The sequence below is a fragment of the Cotesia typhae genome, unplaced genomic scaffold, assembly GCF_013202065.1.
Source record: "Cotesia typhae breed Kobodo isofemale line unplaced genomic scaffold, CoteBio_Ctyphae contig_9, whole genome shotgun sequence".
Classification (NCBI taxonomy): domain Eukaryota; kingdom Metazoa; phylum Arthropoda; class Insecta; order Hymenoptera; family Braconidae; genus Cotesia; species Cotesia typhae.
This window is the reverse complement of record NW_027423770.1, coordinates 1-13384: the sequence shown is the minus strand read 5'-3', so window position 1 is coordinate 13384 and position 13384 is coordinate 1. Positions and strand designations below refer to the sequence as shown.

Here is a 13384-nt window from a genome sequence, read left to right as displayed (position 1 = left end):
GATATATTATTTTTAACGTTTTTTTATTCATAAAACTACTTATCCTATGGAATAGAAAAATAAAGTATTTTAATTTTTTTAATAGCTCTTTTATCTGATAGTCCCATTTCATACGATTATCAATAATTAAACCTAGGTATTTATAGTATTGCACTCGTAGCAACATTTTATTATTTATATTCAGTTCAAATTCATTTGGTACACTGTCAAAGTAACAACCAAAGGTTACCCTTGTGGAAATAATTCTCTGAAAAAACTCTTGAAAAGTCTTTATAACTCTGAATAAGACTTTTCGAAAGTCTTCACATCCCTAACTAAGTAAAGGAAAGACTTAATAAGTCTTCAAAACTCTGCAATACTCTTCAAAAGTCAAATTTTCCCTGCAATTTCGGAATTTCTCAAAGAGTTATTAAGACTTGATAAGACTTGTTCAGTTTTACAGGAAAAGAAGAAAATATTTCTTTTCAAAAAAATTACGTATCAGAATTAAATAAAGCTATAAAAAGAATTAATGCATGTTTTAAAAAAATTTTTTTAAATAATATTTTCATCACGAAAATACTTTGATGGGCATCGAATCACTCATAGTTGAGCAAGTCAAAACATCAACAGCAAATGAAGTGCACTTGCTGTTGGAAACAGATATTACTCAAAGAGTAAATCCAATCGGTATTTAATTTGGACTATCAAATATTAAAGTCAACTTTCTAGGTAGGAAAGAATTTTCTAACCACATGCCACCTATTAGAAACTAAGAACACTCAAAGATTCTAACTGTAAATTCGTAAACTAAAATATGTTAGGTATCAATTAATTCCAGCAGATGGCGTGTGGATAGAAAATTCTCTCCTATCTAGAAAGTTGACTTTAATATTTGATAGTCCAAATTAAATACCGATCGGATTTACTCTTTGAGTAATATCTGTTTCCAACAGCAAGTGCACTTCATTTGCTGTTGATGTTTTGACTTGCTCAACTATGAGTGATTCGATGCCCATCAAAGTATTTTCGTGATGAAAATATTATTTAAAAAAAATTTTTTTAAAACATGCATTAATTCTTTTTTATAGTTTTATTTAATTCTGATAAGTAATTTTTTTGAAAAGAAATATTTTCTTCTTTTCCTGTAAAATTGAACAAGTCTTATCAAGTCTTAATAACTCTTTGAGAAATTCCGAAATTGCAGGGAAAATTTGATTTTTGAAGAGTATCGCAGAGTTTTGAAGACTTATTAAGTCTTTCCTTTACTTAGTTAGGGATGTGAAGACTTTCGAAAAGTCTTATTCAGAGTTATAAAGACTTTTCAAGAGTTTTTTCAGAGAATTATTTCCACAAGGGTATGAAAGAGGACTTATCAATGTTGAGCGATAACTGATTACTACATAACCATAGATTTAAATTACTTAGGCAATAATTAAGTTTAGATCTAACGTCATTCCAATTTTTGCCAGAGCACAGTACCGTAGTGTCATCTGCGTATGAAACAAGGGATCCGTTCGGGATAACTTTGAAAATGTCATTGATATATAGAATAAATAACATTGGTCCCAGGATAGTACCCTGGGGCACTCTTACTTTAACAAGCATCCTTTCACTTAATTTATCATTTATTTTTACACTTTGATATCTCTCGCTAAGATAACTTCTCATAAGCTCCAAAACACAACCCCTTATTCCATGTGCTTCTAACTTCTCAAGCAAAATTGAATGGTTAACTGTATCAAAGGCTTTTGCCAAATCCAGAAAAGCTCTCGCAGTTGGGCAATTTGTATCAAGATTTTTGTATACGTATTCAGTAACAAAGCTGATTGCATCGTTGGTACTTCTGCTTCTGACAAAACCATACTGCCTATCAGATATAATTTTATGTTTGTTTACAAAGTTAATTAACCTTTCATATACTATTTTTTCCATTATTTTAGCAATATATATATATAATTAGATATGATCATACCTGGTTGTTATAACCCCATATATAGTCATACATAAGTCTACATATGATCAGATCCATTTATATATAAGTCTATATATAGTTAGATCTGATCATTCCTGGCTGTTATAACCCCATATATAATCATATATAAGTCTATATATGATCAGATCTAATTATATATGAGTTTATATATAATTAGATACAATCATACCTGGCTGTTGTAATCTCAGATATAATCATATATAAGTCTATATATCATCAGATCTGATTATATATGAGTCTATATATAATTAGATATGATCATATCTGGCTGTTATAACTCCATATATAATCATATATATATATATATATATATATATATATATATATATATGTGATCAGATCTGATAATATATAGGTCTATATATAATTAGATCTGATCAGACTTGCGTAGTTAAATGTTATCATAATTTTTTCTTTGAAAAAAAAAATTTTTTTTTGGTCTTCACAAAAAGTGCAAAATGATGTTTACCATTACGTTTAAATCATTCTGAAATAAAAAATTTGTTACATTTCCTATGGAATGTTTAGGTCTGTTCTGCTACTTACTGCGCTGCCACTGCTCTGCTACTTCTTAACAGTCAAATCATTATTTACTTTATTGTTGAAATAAATCTAATGTAATAATGAGATTCGGTAAAATAAATAATTTAAGACTATCAAAATATATTATAAAATTAATTTTTATGTTGTATTTATGATAAACTGATCTGATACGTTGTGTACTTCATAGAATCATTGTCAAATAAGATAGCAGCACAGCAGACGGGAACTTCAAGATGCACGGATATCACCAAAGTTAAGCAGCATTCAGCGTTGTTAGTAGTTGGATGGGTGACCGCTGGTGTTATAGCCGCAAAATTATATATAAAGTTTTTTTTTTTGTATTTTAATTGGTTATATAGAATCGCGTATGACCATATCAAGTACTACATCCATAAAAGTAACCAAATAATTAATTAGAAGTAAAAATATATAATTAAATATTCTTATATATAATTATATATTATTGTATATGTTATACATGATTATATATAATTAGACCTGGCCAATTTTTGGATCTGATCATATATAGACAATTATGCATGATTATATATGATTAGACAAAATCTTTTTTCATCGGGATAGGGATTCGTCGAAGTAATATACCTTCACCCCGGCATTTGCCATTTAAAATAATGGTGTCGATGACGTTCACCAATTTTTTCACGGCTAATCGCGTGCCATTGCACAGTCATAGTGGGTTCAAATTACGAAGCAAAATAATCTGAGCTCCAAGTATGAGTCCTAAATTATGCAGTGGTATGCCTCGTAAATCCAATGAGTTTAAAAACTCTGTTGGAAAATGTGCAGTTTCAATTGCATCGTAAACTGCATCAACGGATCTATATGTCACCAAGTTACCTGGCAATAACTGTTGTATCTTGAGATTCAATTCCTTGACGTCCATATTTTTTGCTGCTAAAATCGCCATCTCTGTCAGCTACTTATGATAGATGTATTGTGTGTGTACATCGGGAAATATTAGGTTAATGAGGGCATCTTGGAAGGTTCTGGGTTCGAGTCCCAGTTCAAGCTATCCGAATTTTTTATCGCACATTCTATAAGCTCTTATTCATCAGAAGGTCCTTTCCAATTGCTTTCATAATCCCTTCCTCCCAATTATCCTATGACTTAAATGTTGGAATGCATCACGTAATAATTACCGTAGCTCCTCTTCTTTCCTGCTTCACGGAATTATTTAATTTTAATTTTAAAAATGTGGATTATACACAGAAAGAAAGAAAGTCTTGAGTCAAGCGTAAATTTTCTTAAATCAAGAAAATCTTAAGGAAGATTGAAAATTTCTTGAACGAAGTTAAATTTTTTTAAGCTAAGAAAATTTCTTCTTGCTCCAAAACAACTTCGGTCTTCCTTATAATTTTCTTGCTTCAAGAAATTTTTTTTTTCTGTGTAAATGTATTTAATATTATAAATGTTAGATCATAACAAAGATACAGTATTACTGTATCATTAATGTTGGATCATAACAAAGACACAATAATACTGAACCTTCAATATTTATGAAAAGTTTGATTAAATTAATTATATACTTGAAAATTTTATTTTTTTTTCCTAAATAACTTTTAAACAAATTTATAATGTTGTTTTAATGTTTACTTTTAAAATGTATTTGAAAAATTACACTTGACGAAACTTGCTATTATGCTCCTCCCAAGCGAAGTTGGCAAAACGAAACCCTATTGATCAGCTATCGACCGAGGTTGGAAAATATAAAATTCTATTAAAAAATAGGGGTTGATTGTAGAAGGGTAAAAATTGAGAGTAATATTAATTTTTTTTATTCTAAGTCGATCATGAAAAAATAAAAAAAAATTTTTGCCAAAAAAATTAAAGTTTATTATTAACAAATAAAAAATAGGGGTTAAACGTATGGGAGTAAAAAATTCAGAGTAATATGAAATTTTTTGTTCTAAGTCATGACAAAAAAAAAATTCTTGCAAAAAAAATTTAAGCTTTTAATAAACAAATAAAAAATAAGGGTTGATCATAGAGGGGTGAAAAATTCAGAGTAATATGAGATTTTTTACTTTAAGTCATGACAAAATAAAAATAAAATACTTGCCAGAAAAATAAAAGTTTATAATAAACAAATAAAAAATAGGGGTTGTTTGTAGAGGGGTGAAAAATTAAGAGTAACATAAAATTATTTATTCTAAATCATGATAAAATAAAAAAAAATTCTTGCCAAAAAATTAGAGTTTATAATTAACAAATAAAAAATAGAGGTTGATCGTAGAGGGATTAAAAATTCAGAGTAATATGAAATTTGTTATTCTAAGTCATGAAAAAATGAAAAAAAAATTGAATTTTTTAGTTAACAAATGAAAAATAAGGGTTGATCGTAGAAGGTTGAAAATTTAGGGTTGTATGTATTTTTTAATGCTGTATCATAAAAAAGAAAAAAAAATTTATCTAAAAATTAAAAAAAAATAATTTAGGGGTGAACTACCCTTAACATTTAGAGAGATGAAAAATAGATGTTGTCCGATTCCCAGACATACCCAATATGCACACAAAATTTCATGAAAATCGGTCAAGCCGTTTCGGAGGACTTTAACTACAAACACCGCGACACGAGAATTTTATATATTAGAAGAAGATATATAATTAATATATGAGACTATATATAATCTTGCAAGGTTGTATATTGCTCCATATATAATCATATATAATTATATATCTTTCATGGCTGTATTGGAGGTTTAATTGGGCACTTCCGGCGAAAATTTGAATTTTCAGCGGAAGTGCCCTAACTAAGCTCCAGTTAAAAAATTCTATGAAAATCAAATTTATCGTCTTACCCCAAAATATCTTAGGAAAAGCCTAAACACAGCTGATTTCAAAAGCGGAACTGAAAATTCCAATTTTATAAGGTCCATCAAGGAAGTTACATTTTGGCACACCCTAATAATCATGTATGATTATATACAATTATATATAGTTATATATAAACATTTTTTCTCGGGTTATAAACAGGTTGTACTGTACAAAGTATTATATATTAGTGTGTAAAGATCATTTATATGTAGTAGAAATACGTGAACTTCTCCATGTACAAGAATGGATATATGTATGGGAGTTGTGGTAAGAGAAGAACCGAATTTGAAGCTCATCGGAAAAACTATGTAACGAAACTTCTCGTCGAGAGCTTAGACTATTAAGATCACGTCATTGTGAACCTCAGTTTTATACTTTGAAGCCATTTAATATCTTTTTTAACTTGAATAATAAATTGAAGAATAAATTGAAACAAACTAAAAATAATTTTGATCAAAATTAAATAAAGTTTAAATAGAACTCTTTCATTTGAAAAGATTCCTTTCCCGCTCTGAAACCGAGTATTTTAATGGGTAGAACTCTATAGCCATGAAAGTGATGACTTAAACAACCGATAACATAGGTTCCGATGACTTGAATTCCTATAGCCCAGATTCCGATTACCAAGATTCCGATAGCCCAGATTTTCGATTGGATATAATTCCGATAACCAAGAATCCCGATGAAATAGAAACCGTTAGCCTAAATTCCGATAGCCAAGATTTTCGATAGGGTATAATCCCATTAACCCAGGATCCCGATGGAGTAAAATTCCCAATGCATCGGCGAAAAAATTTTTATTCAGATAGGTGGCGCTATTTGATTGCAGCTGTTATGCCTCCATCTAGTTGCGAATTGTTTTATTGACTGGAGCGTTACCTACCGTCGTTTTTTCGCCCGGGAGTATTAAAATACTCGGTTCCATTGCGGGAAAAGGAAATTTGAATTTAAATTAATTATACTGAACGACTTGTTATTTGGTTATTAAATCGTGTAAAATGTACTTATTTCATTTATTGACTAAACATTTAAATATAAGATTATGATTTGAATTACAGAGGGTAGATTATACAGTTCTGGGCTCTCAAGGAGAAGTGAGTTACAAAAATGTCGGCTCGAAACCTCCGACCTCACGTCTCCCCGCCATACGTCACACATATATACTCAACTATTACAATTCGTACTTCGCTTGACGCTTACACTAATACATACAACTAAACTTATCTCGAAATACACTTAACTTATTGCTTTTTACATGTATATCTACAATATAAGAAACTGAAAATATATATATATATATTAGGGTAGGGGTTGTCTTATTACACCAAGTTTCTTATACCTTAAGTTTCTATTTTATTAATTAACTTAGATTACTATCATCATATCTACTTTAAATATCGTTAATATCAACACTAATTATTATTATTGTTACTACAATTATTCGTATGTTTGTATTTTGTAATTACTATTATTGTTAACATTATAATACTATTATGCTAACTTATTATTATTATTATTATTATTATTATTATTATTATTATTATTATTATTATTATTATTATTATTATTATTATTATTATTATTATTATTATTATTATTATTATTATTAAGTTAATTTTGAATACTATCATTTACTTATCAACAGTGATATTATTATAATAACATAATTATTCATTAATTAATTTCTATTGTTGCGGCTGTGGTCCGACTTGTGCATGGTGTATCGCATTTGCCCTGCTCCTCACCCCTTTCTCTCAGGCTCTTGGAACAGTGACACGGGGAAACCACAGAGAAAACCCATGTCGATACATATATATATATAAAAATGAATCGATTATAAAAATATATTACTTATTATAGAAATACAATTTCCAATTTACGATAAATATTTAAAAGTTATTTTAATATTTCCTTAATTATTTATGTAACAACCGTGCCATTGTTATTTGAATTTTATAATTTTAAGTTTTCTTATTTTGTATTTATATTTTATTGCTTTTGGGAAATGTTGTTGTAGGATATCTAAATGGTTAAGGGAACCCCTTGAAAGGTTCAACATGTGTTTTCTTTTTATGTGTTTCCACAAAGGTCTAATTGTTAGGCGACACGTGTGGGTCATATTCGAGTGTATATTTTTTCGTTTTGAAGAGGTTTACAAGGATTTATTTATTTATTGTTTACTCCAAAAGAGTGTTACCCAAAATTTATGAGCCATAAAGATTTCTTTTTGGACGTTGATTTAACCGGATGTTGTATTTGTTATTAACAATTATAGTTTTACATATTATCGGACAATTTAAATTCGCGCCTCCTGAGTGCAGCGTCATCTTACGGATTCCGCTGATGACATAACACAGCTCATATTTTCCATAATACTTTAAGACTGTTTACATCAAACGACAGCATATTATAAGGAGTAGTTTAAAAAATTTTTAAAGTTTTAAAATTTTGATTCTAATTCCATATAGAACTAATTATATTTATAATTAATTAATTAATTAATTTTAAATAATTAAATTGAAAGGTATAACACCATATTAATAATGAATTTTTTTTCATTTTAAGATTTTTTAATTATTTTAATATAAAAACTAATCACTCAAAATTTATAAAATTTTATTTTTCAAATATACCATAGCTACTATTAACATTTTAATTTTTTTAATTAGTTCATAAAATAACTAATAATAAAATATTATTTTTTTAATTTCATCCAAAAGCACTTTGACCGATGACAGAAATGTAGATTTAACAAGTTGAGTCCGGCAGGCTGGAGATCGAGTTAGCTGATGAACAAGACGAAGAGGAAGTTTCCGATTCCCCAGAGAATATTGATGAAGAATGGAAGAAGCTATTGTTTTTTTTATTGACATGACCGTGCTCGAAGAATTTGGATCTGTCATGCGGGCTGAAAAATGCGTGCCTCAGGGAGAATTTAACATTCTTTGAGCTACTATTTTCAAAATAAGGAAACTAGAAAATCGAGCTCGTTTTCACCAACATATTTATTATCGACATTTGAATTTATCTATATTTTTACAAATTGCACTGTAAATCCAAGTGTTTTAAAAGTGACTACAAATGGACATTTAACCTAGGAAATTAAAACACGTGGAAGTATTTTAAAAGTGACTACAATGCTTCTAGATAGAAACAACTTGGATTTACAGTGTGTATTTCTTAATTATTGACATTTTTAAAAATATAAGGTCATCTTGAAGTTAAGCTCATCGGAACTGTTCATTTGAGTACACACACGATTTTTTTCATATATTTTATGTATATGATATTTCTCATATTTGTGAAATTTATAAAATATATTTAAAGTTCGTGTGTGTATTCAAACGAAAGGTTTCGATAAGTGTAACTCTATGATGAGCTTTTATCGTTAAAAATATCATCAATGCACAAAATCCAACTTCATTACTTAATTATTGATATTTATGAAGGTATAAGATCATCTTGATGTTTCGCTCATCGAGACCTATTATTTTAATACCCACACGAATTTTTTCAAATATTTTTCATATTTGTGAAATATATAAAATACATAAAAAATTTCTGTGGGTATTCAAATGAAAGCTGAATAAAAATTTTTTCGCAGATGCATTGGAAATTTTACTCCATCGGGATCCTGGGTTAATGGGATTATACCCTATCGAAAATCTTACCCTGATAGCCACCTTACCTATAACTTACTGTCAATCTACGTCCGCAATTTGAAGCAAACTTGACGGAAAGAGTTGTCAAAGCGAGCGATTACCTATTAGTTACCTATAACTTACTCTGTAAATAGACGTCAAAACTTGCTGTACAAGTATTTCCTTCAAATTGTAGTAAAGTTGAAAGGAAATTTAACTACAAGTTTGATTGTTAACTTGTATTCAAGTTGCGGCCGTAGATTTCTGTCAATTTGCTTACAACTGTTGTTGAGTGAAGAATTACCGCCAACTTGATGTATAACTTAACCGTAACTGCTGGGAGTCAACACTTACTGAAAGCGCTGGCTATCAGGGTAGCTATCGGAATTTAGGCTAACGGTTTCTATTTCATCGGGATTCTTGGTTATCGGAATTATATCGATATAATTCCGATAACCAAGAATCCCGATGAAATAGAAACCGTTAGCCTAAATTCCGATAGCTACCCTGATAGCCAGCGCTTTCTCAGTAAGTGTTGACTCCCAGCAGTTACGGTTAAGTTATACATCAAGTTGGCGGTAATTCTTCACTCAACAACAGTTGTAAGCAAATTGACAGAAATCTACGGCCACAACTTGAATACAAGTTAACAATCAAACTTGTAGTTAAATTTCCTTTCAACTTTACTACAATTTGAAGGAAATACTTGTACAGCAAGTTTTGACGTCTATTTGCAGAGTAAGTTATAGGTAACTAATAGATAATCGCTCGCTTTGCCAACTCTTTCCGTCAAGTTTGCTTCAAATTGCGGACGTAGATTGACAGTAAGTTATAGGTAAGGTGGCTATCAGGGTCCAATCGAAAATCTTGACTATCAGAATATGGGCTATAGAAATTCAAGTCATCGGAACCTATGTTATCGGTTGTTTAAGTCATCACTTTCATGGCTATAGAGTTCTACCCATTTTAATACTCCCGGGCGAAGGAACTACAGTAAGTAAAGCTTTCAATAAAATAAATTAATATCCACCAGATGGAAGCATGTTATGTCGCAATAACTATAATGCTTTGGGTTGCATCTGGCAGGTGACACTACTTGTCAGATAAAACAGAATTTGAATATGTTAATTAGTTACATTTATAATTTAAATTTATATTTATATTTTATATAGATTTAGAATTTCTATTTGATTTAATTGCTGAGTTTGGTCGTTGAGTGCACACGTGTCTTCGAAAGAGAAACTTTAATCTCAAGAAAATAATACAAAGGAATATAGTATTAGGTTCTGAAAAACCATAAAATCTTCGAGTAAACACAGAACATGTCCTTGCCACATTGACAACTTCAAGTCCTTAAAAGAAAAGCCATAAAAGAGACGTGTGGAAAGTCAACGGTATCTTGTTCTCTAAAAAAACAAGGCACTTCAACTGAATTTAACAACAAATAAATAAATAATAACTTATTTATCCACTTTATTTTAAGTAACTAAATAACATAAATAATGAGTATTTAGACGCTACAACATGTGTATATATGTATGGATTTAATGTCACAATGGTTTTAGACAAATTTAATTACATATTAGAATAATTGAATAGTAAATGGTATTAAATTGAATTTAGAAATGATTAGCAAATATTTAAGTAAAATCCGCATCTGATATAATTTATTGAGCAGATAATACTTTAAAAGCCTTTTAAAATTATAACACGTTAATTGATTCTAATGAATATATGTTAATTAAATTGTAAATAATAGATAAGGATAATCATTGTTAACAACGATCTGATATTATGTTATCATTACTGTCTGTACCTCGACCAGGTTTTCTGCGGTTTCTCTAGGTCGCTGTGCTGAATTTAAAGCCAGGTAAATACAGGTACATGAATATGTAAGCCGGCCGCAGCCGCAAATAATAAGTGGTATATAAAAGTAAGTTTATATAAGTCATGTAAGATAGTATATTACGCACTATGTATAAGGGTAGTTCTAGCAATAGTATAAGTGTATACGTGTAACCATAGTGGGGAAAGTGAAGCTGAGGAGTCAGAGTTGAGACTTTGTGACTTCACTTCTCCCCGAGAGCTGTAACTATATACTCCATCTCTCCGATTTCTAAATAAACATCAACATAAAGTTCAATTGAACTCTTATCATTTAAAAATCATACCTTGCCACACAATCTCAATCAGTAATTTTTTTAGTATATTTCAAATTAAATTATAAAATCAAATCCCGCGTGACAATAAACAACCCACTTGTCCACGAGGTGTCATCATCAGCGAATCTATGTAATGTCATCAGCGGAATCCGTAAGATGACGCTGCAATTAGGAGGCGCGAATTTAAATTGTCCGATAAAATATAAAACTATATTTGTTAATAATAAATAAGACATCCGGTTAAATCGAACGTCCAAAAAGAAATCTTTATGGCTCATAAATTTTAGGTAACACTCTTTTGGAGTAAGCAATAAATAAATAAATCCTTGTAAACCTCTTCAAAATAAAAAAATATACACTCGAATATGACCCACACGTGTCGCCTAACAATTAGACCTTTGTAGAAACACATAAAAGGAAAACACATGTTGAACCTTTCAAGGATTCCCTTAACCATTTAGATATCCTACAATGATATTTCCCAAAAACAATAAAATATAAATACAAAATAAGAAAACTTTAAATTAATAAATTCAAATAACAATGGCACGGTTGTCACATGAATAATTAAGGGAAATATTAAAATAACTTTTAAATATTCATCGTAAATTGGAAATTGTATTTCTATAATAAGTAATATATATTTTTATAATAGATTCATTTTTATATATATATGTATCGACATGGGTTTTCTCTGTGGTTTCCCCGTGTCACTGTTCCAAGAGCCTGAGAGATAGGGGTGAGGAGCAGGGCAAATGCGATACACCATGCACAAGTCGGACCACAGCCGCAACAATAGAAATTAATTAACGAATAATTATGTTATTATAATGATATCACTGTTGATAAGTAGATGATAGCATTAAAATAATAATAATAATAATAATAATAATAATAATAATAATAATAATAATAATAATAATAATAATAAACAAATAATAGACAAATATATCAGGATCTCCTGTTTGAAATTGGCAAACTTTACCCAGGTTACCGTGTCAAGCTTGTCGTCCTGATTGTTGGCGTCCTAGGAGGGATGAAACAGTCTTTTGTATCCTCACTTGCCAAAGTTCCAGCTTGCTCATCAAAAGCTGAGTTCTTGGCAGTTAGGATGCAGAAGGCTGTTTTACTTGGTTCTCTCCGTCTCTTAAGGGAAATGACTTTGGCCTGCTGTGATCACTAACCGCCTTGTTGTGCGGAGTGGTCCAGCAGTAACGGATGGAGCTCAGGCTGGGCCCTCGGAGAATCGGACTCCGGCGATAACCCCCCTGAGCATTTAATAACAAAATATTAATAATAATAATAATAATAATACTAATAATAATAATGGTAATAATTACAATAATGATAATAATAATAATATAAGAAATAATAATAAGTTAGTATAATAGTATTATAATGTTAACAATAATAGTAAATACAAAATACAATTATACGAATAATTGTAGTAACAATAATAATAATTAGTGTTGATATTAACGATATTTAAAGTAGATATGATGATAGTAATCTTAGTTAATTAATAAAATGGAAACCTAAAGTATAAGAAACTTGGTGTAATAAGACAACCCCTACCCTAATATATGTATGTGTGTATATATGTATGTATATGTATATATATATATATATATATATATATATATATATATATATATATATATATATATATATATATATATATATATATATATATATATATATATATATATGTGTGTGTGTGTGTATATGTATGTATGTATATGTATATGTATATATATTTTCAGTTTCTTATATTGTGGATATACATGTAAAAAGCAATAAATATAAGTGTATTTCGAGATAAGTTTAGTTGTATGTATTAGTGTAAGCGTCAAGCGAAGTACGAATTGTAATAGTTGAGTATATATGTGTGAGGTATGGAGGGGAGACGTGAGGTCGGAGGTTTCGAGCCGACATTTTTTGTAACTCACTTCTCCTTGAGAGCTCAGAACTGTATAATCTACTCTCTGTAATTCTCTTCATAAGCTTATATTTAAATGTTTAGTCAATAAATGAAATAAGTATATTTTACATGGTTCAATAATCAAATAACGAGTCGTTCAATATAATTAATTTCAATTCAAATTTCCTTTCCCGCACTGGAACTGAGTGTTTTAATACTCCCGGGCGAAAAAAACAACGGTAGGTAACGCTAGTATCAATAAAATATTTTGCAACTAGATGGAGGCATAACATCTAGTAACCTCGCA

General features: G+C 29.6%; 2 long non-coding RNA genes across 2 annotated transcripts; one reads left to right on the top strand and one right to left on the bottom strand.

Moving 5' to 3' along the window:
• Positions 1–9476: 9476 nt before the first annotated feature.
• On the top strand, positions 9477–11027 carry LOC141533516 (uncharacterized). Its single transcript, XR_012480302.1, has 3 exons — positions 9477–9732; positions 9830–9987; positions 10167–11027. It is a non-coding gene; the product is annotated as an uncharacterized LOC141533516 (long non-coding RNA).
• Positions 11028–11745: 718 nt separating this feature from the next.
• Positions 11746–12631, bottom strand: LOC141533515 (uncharacterized). The gene is made up of 2 exons (XR_012480301.1): positions 12142–12631; positions 11746–11882 (listed from the first exon to the last, which is right to left on the bottom strand). It is a non-coding gene; the product is annotated as an uncharacterized LOC141533515 (long non-coding RNA).
• Positions 12632–13384: the final 753 nt, after the last annotated feature.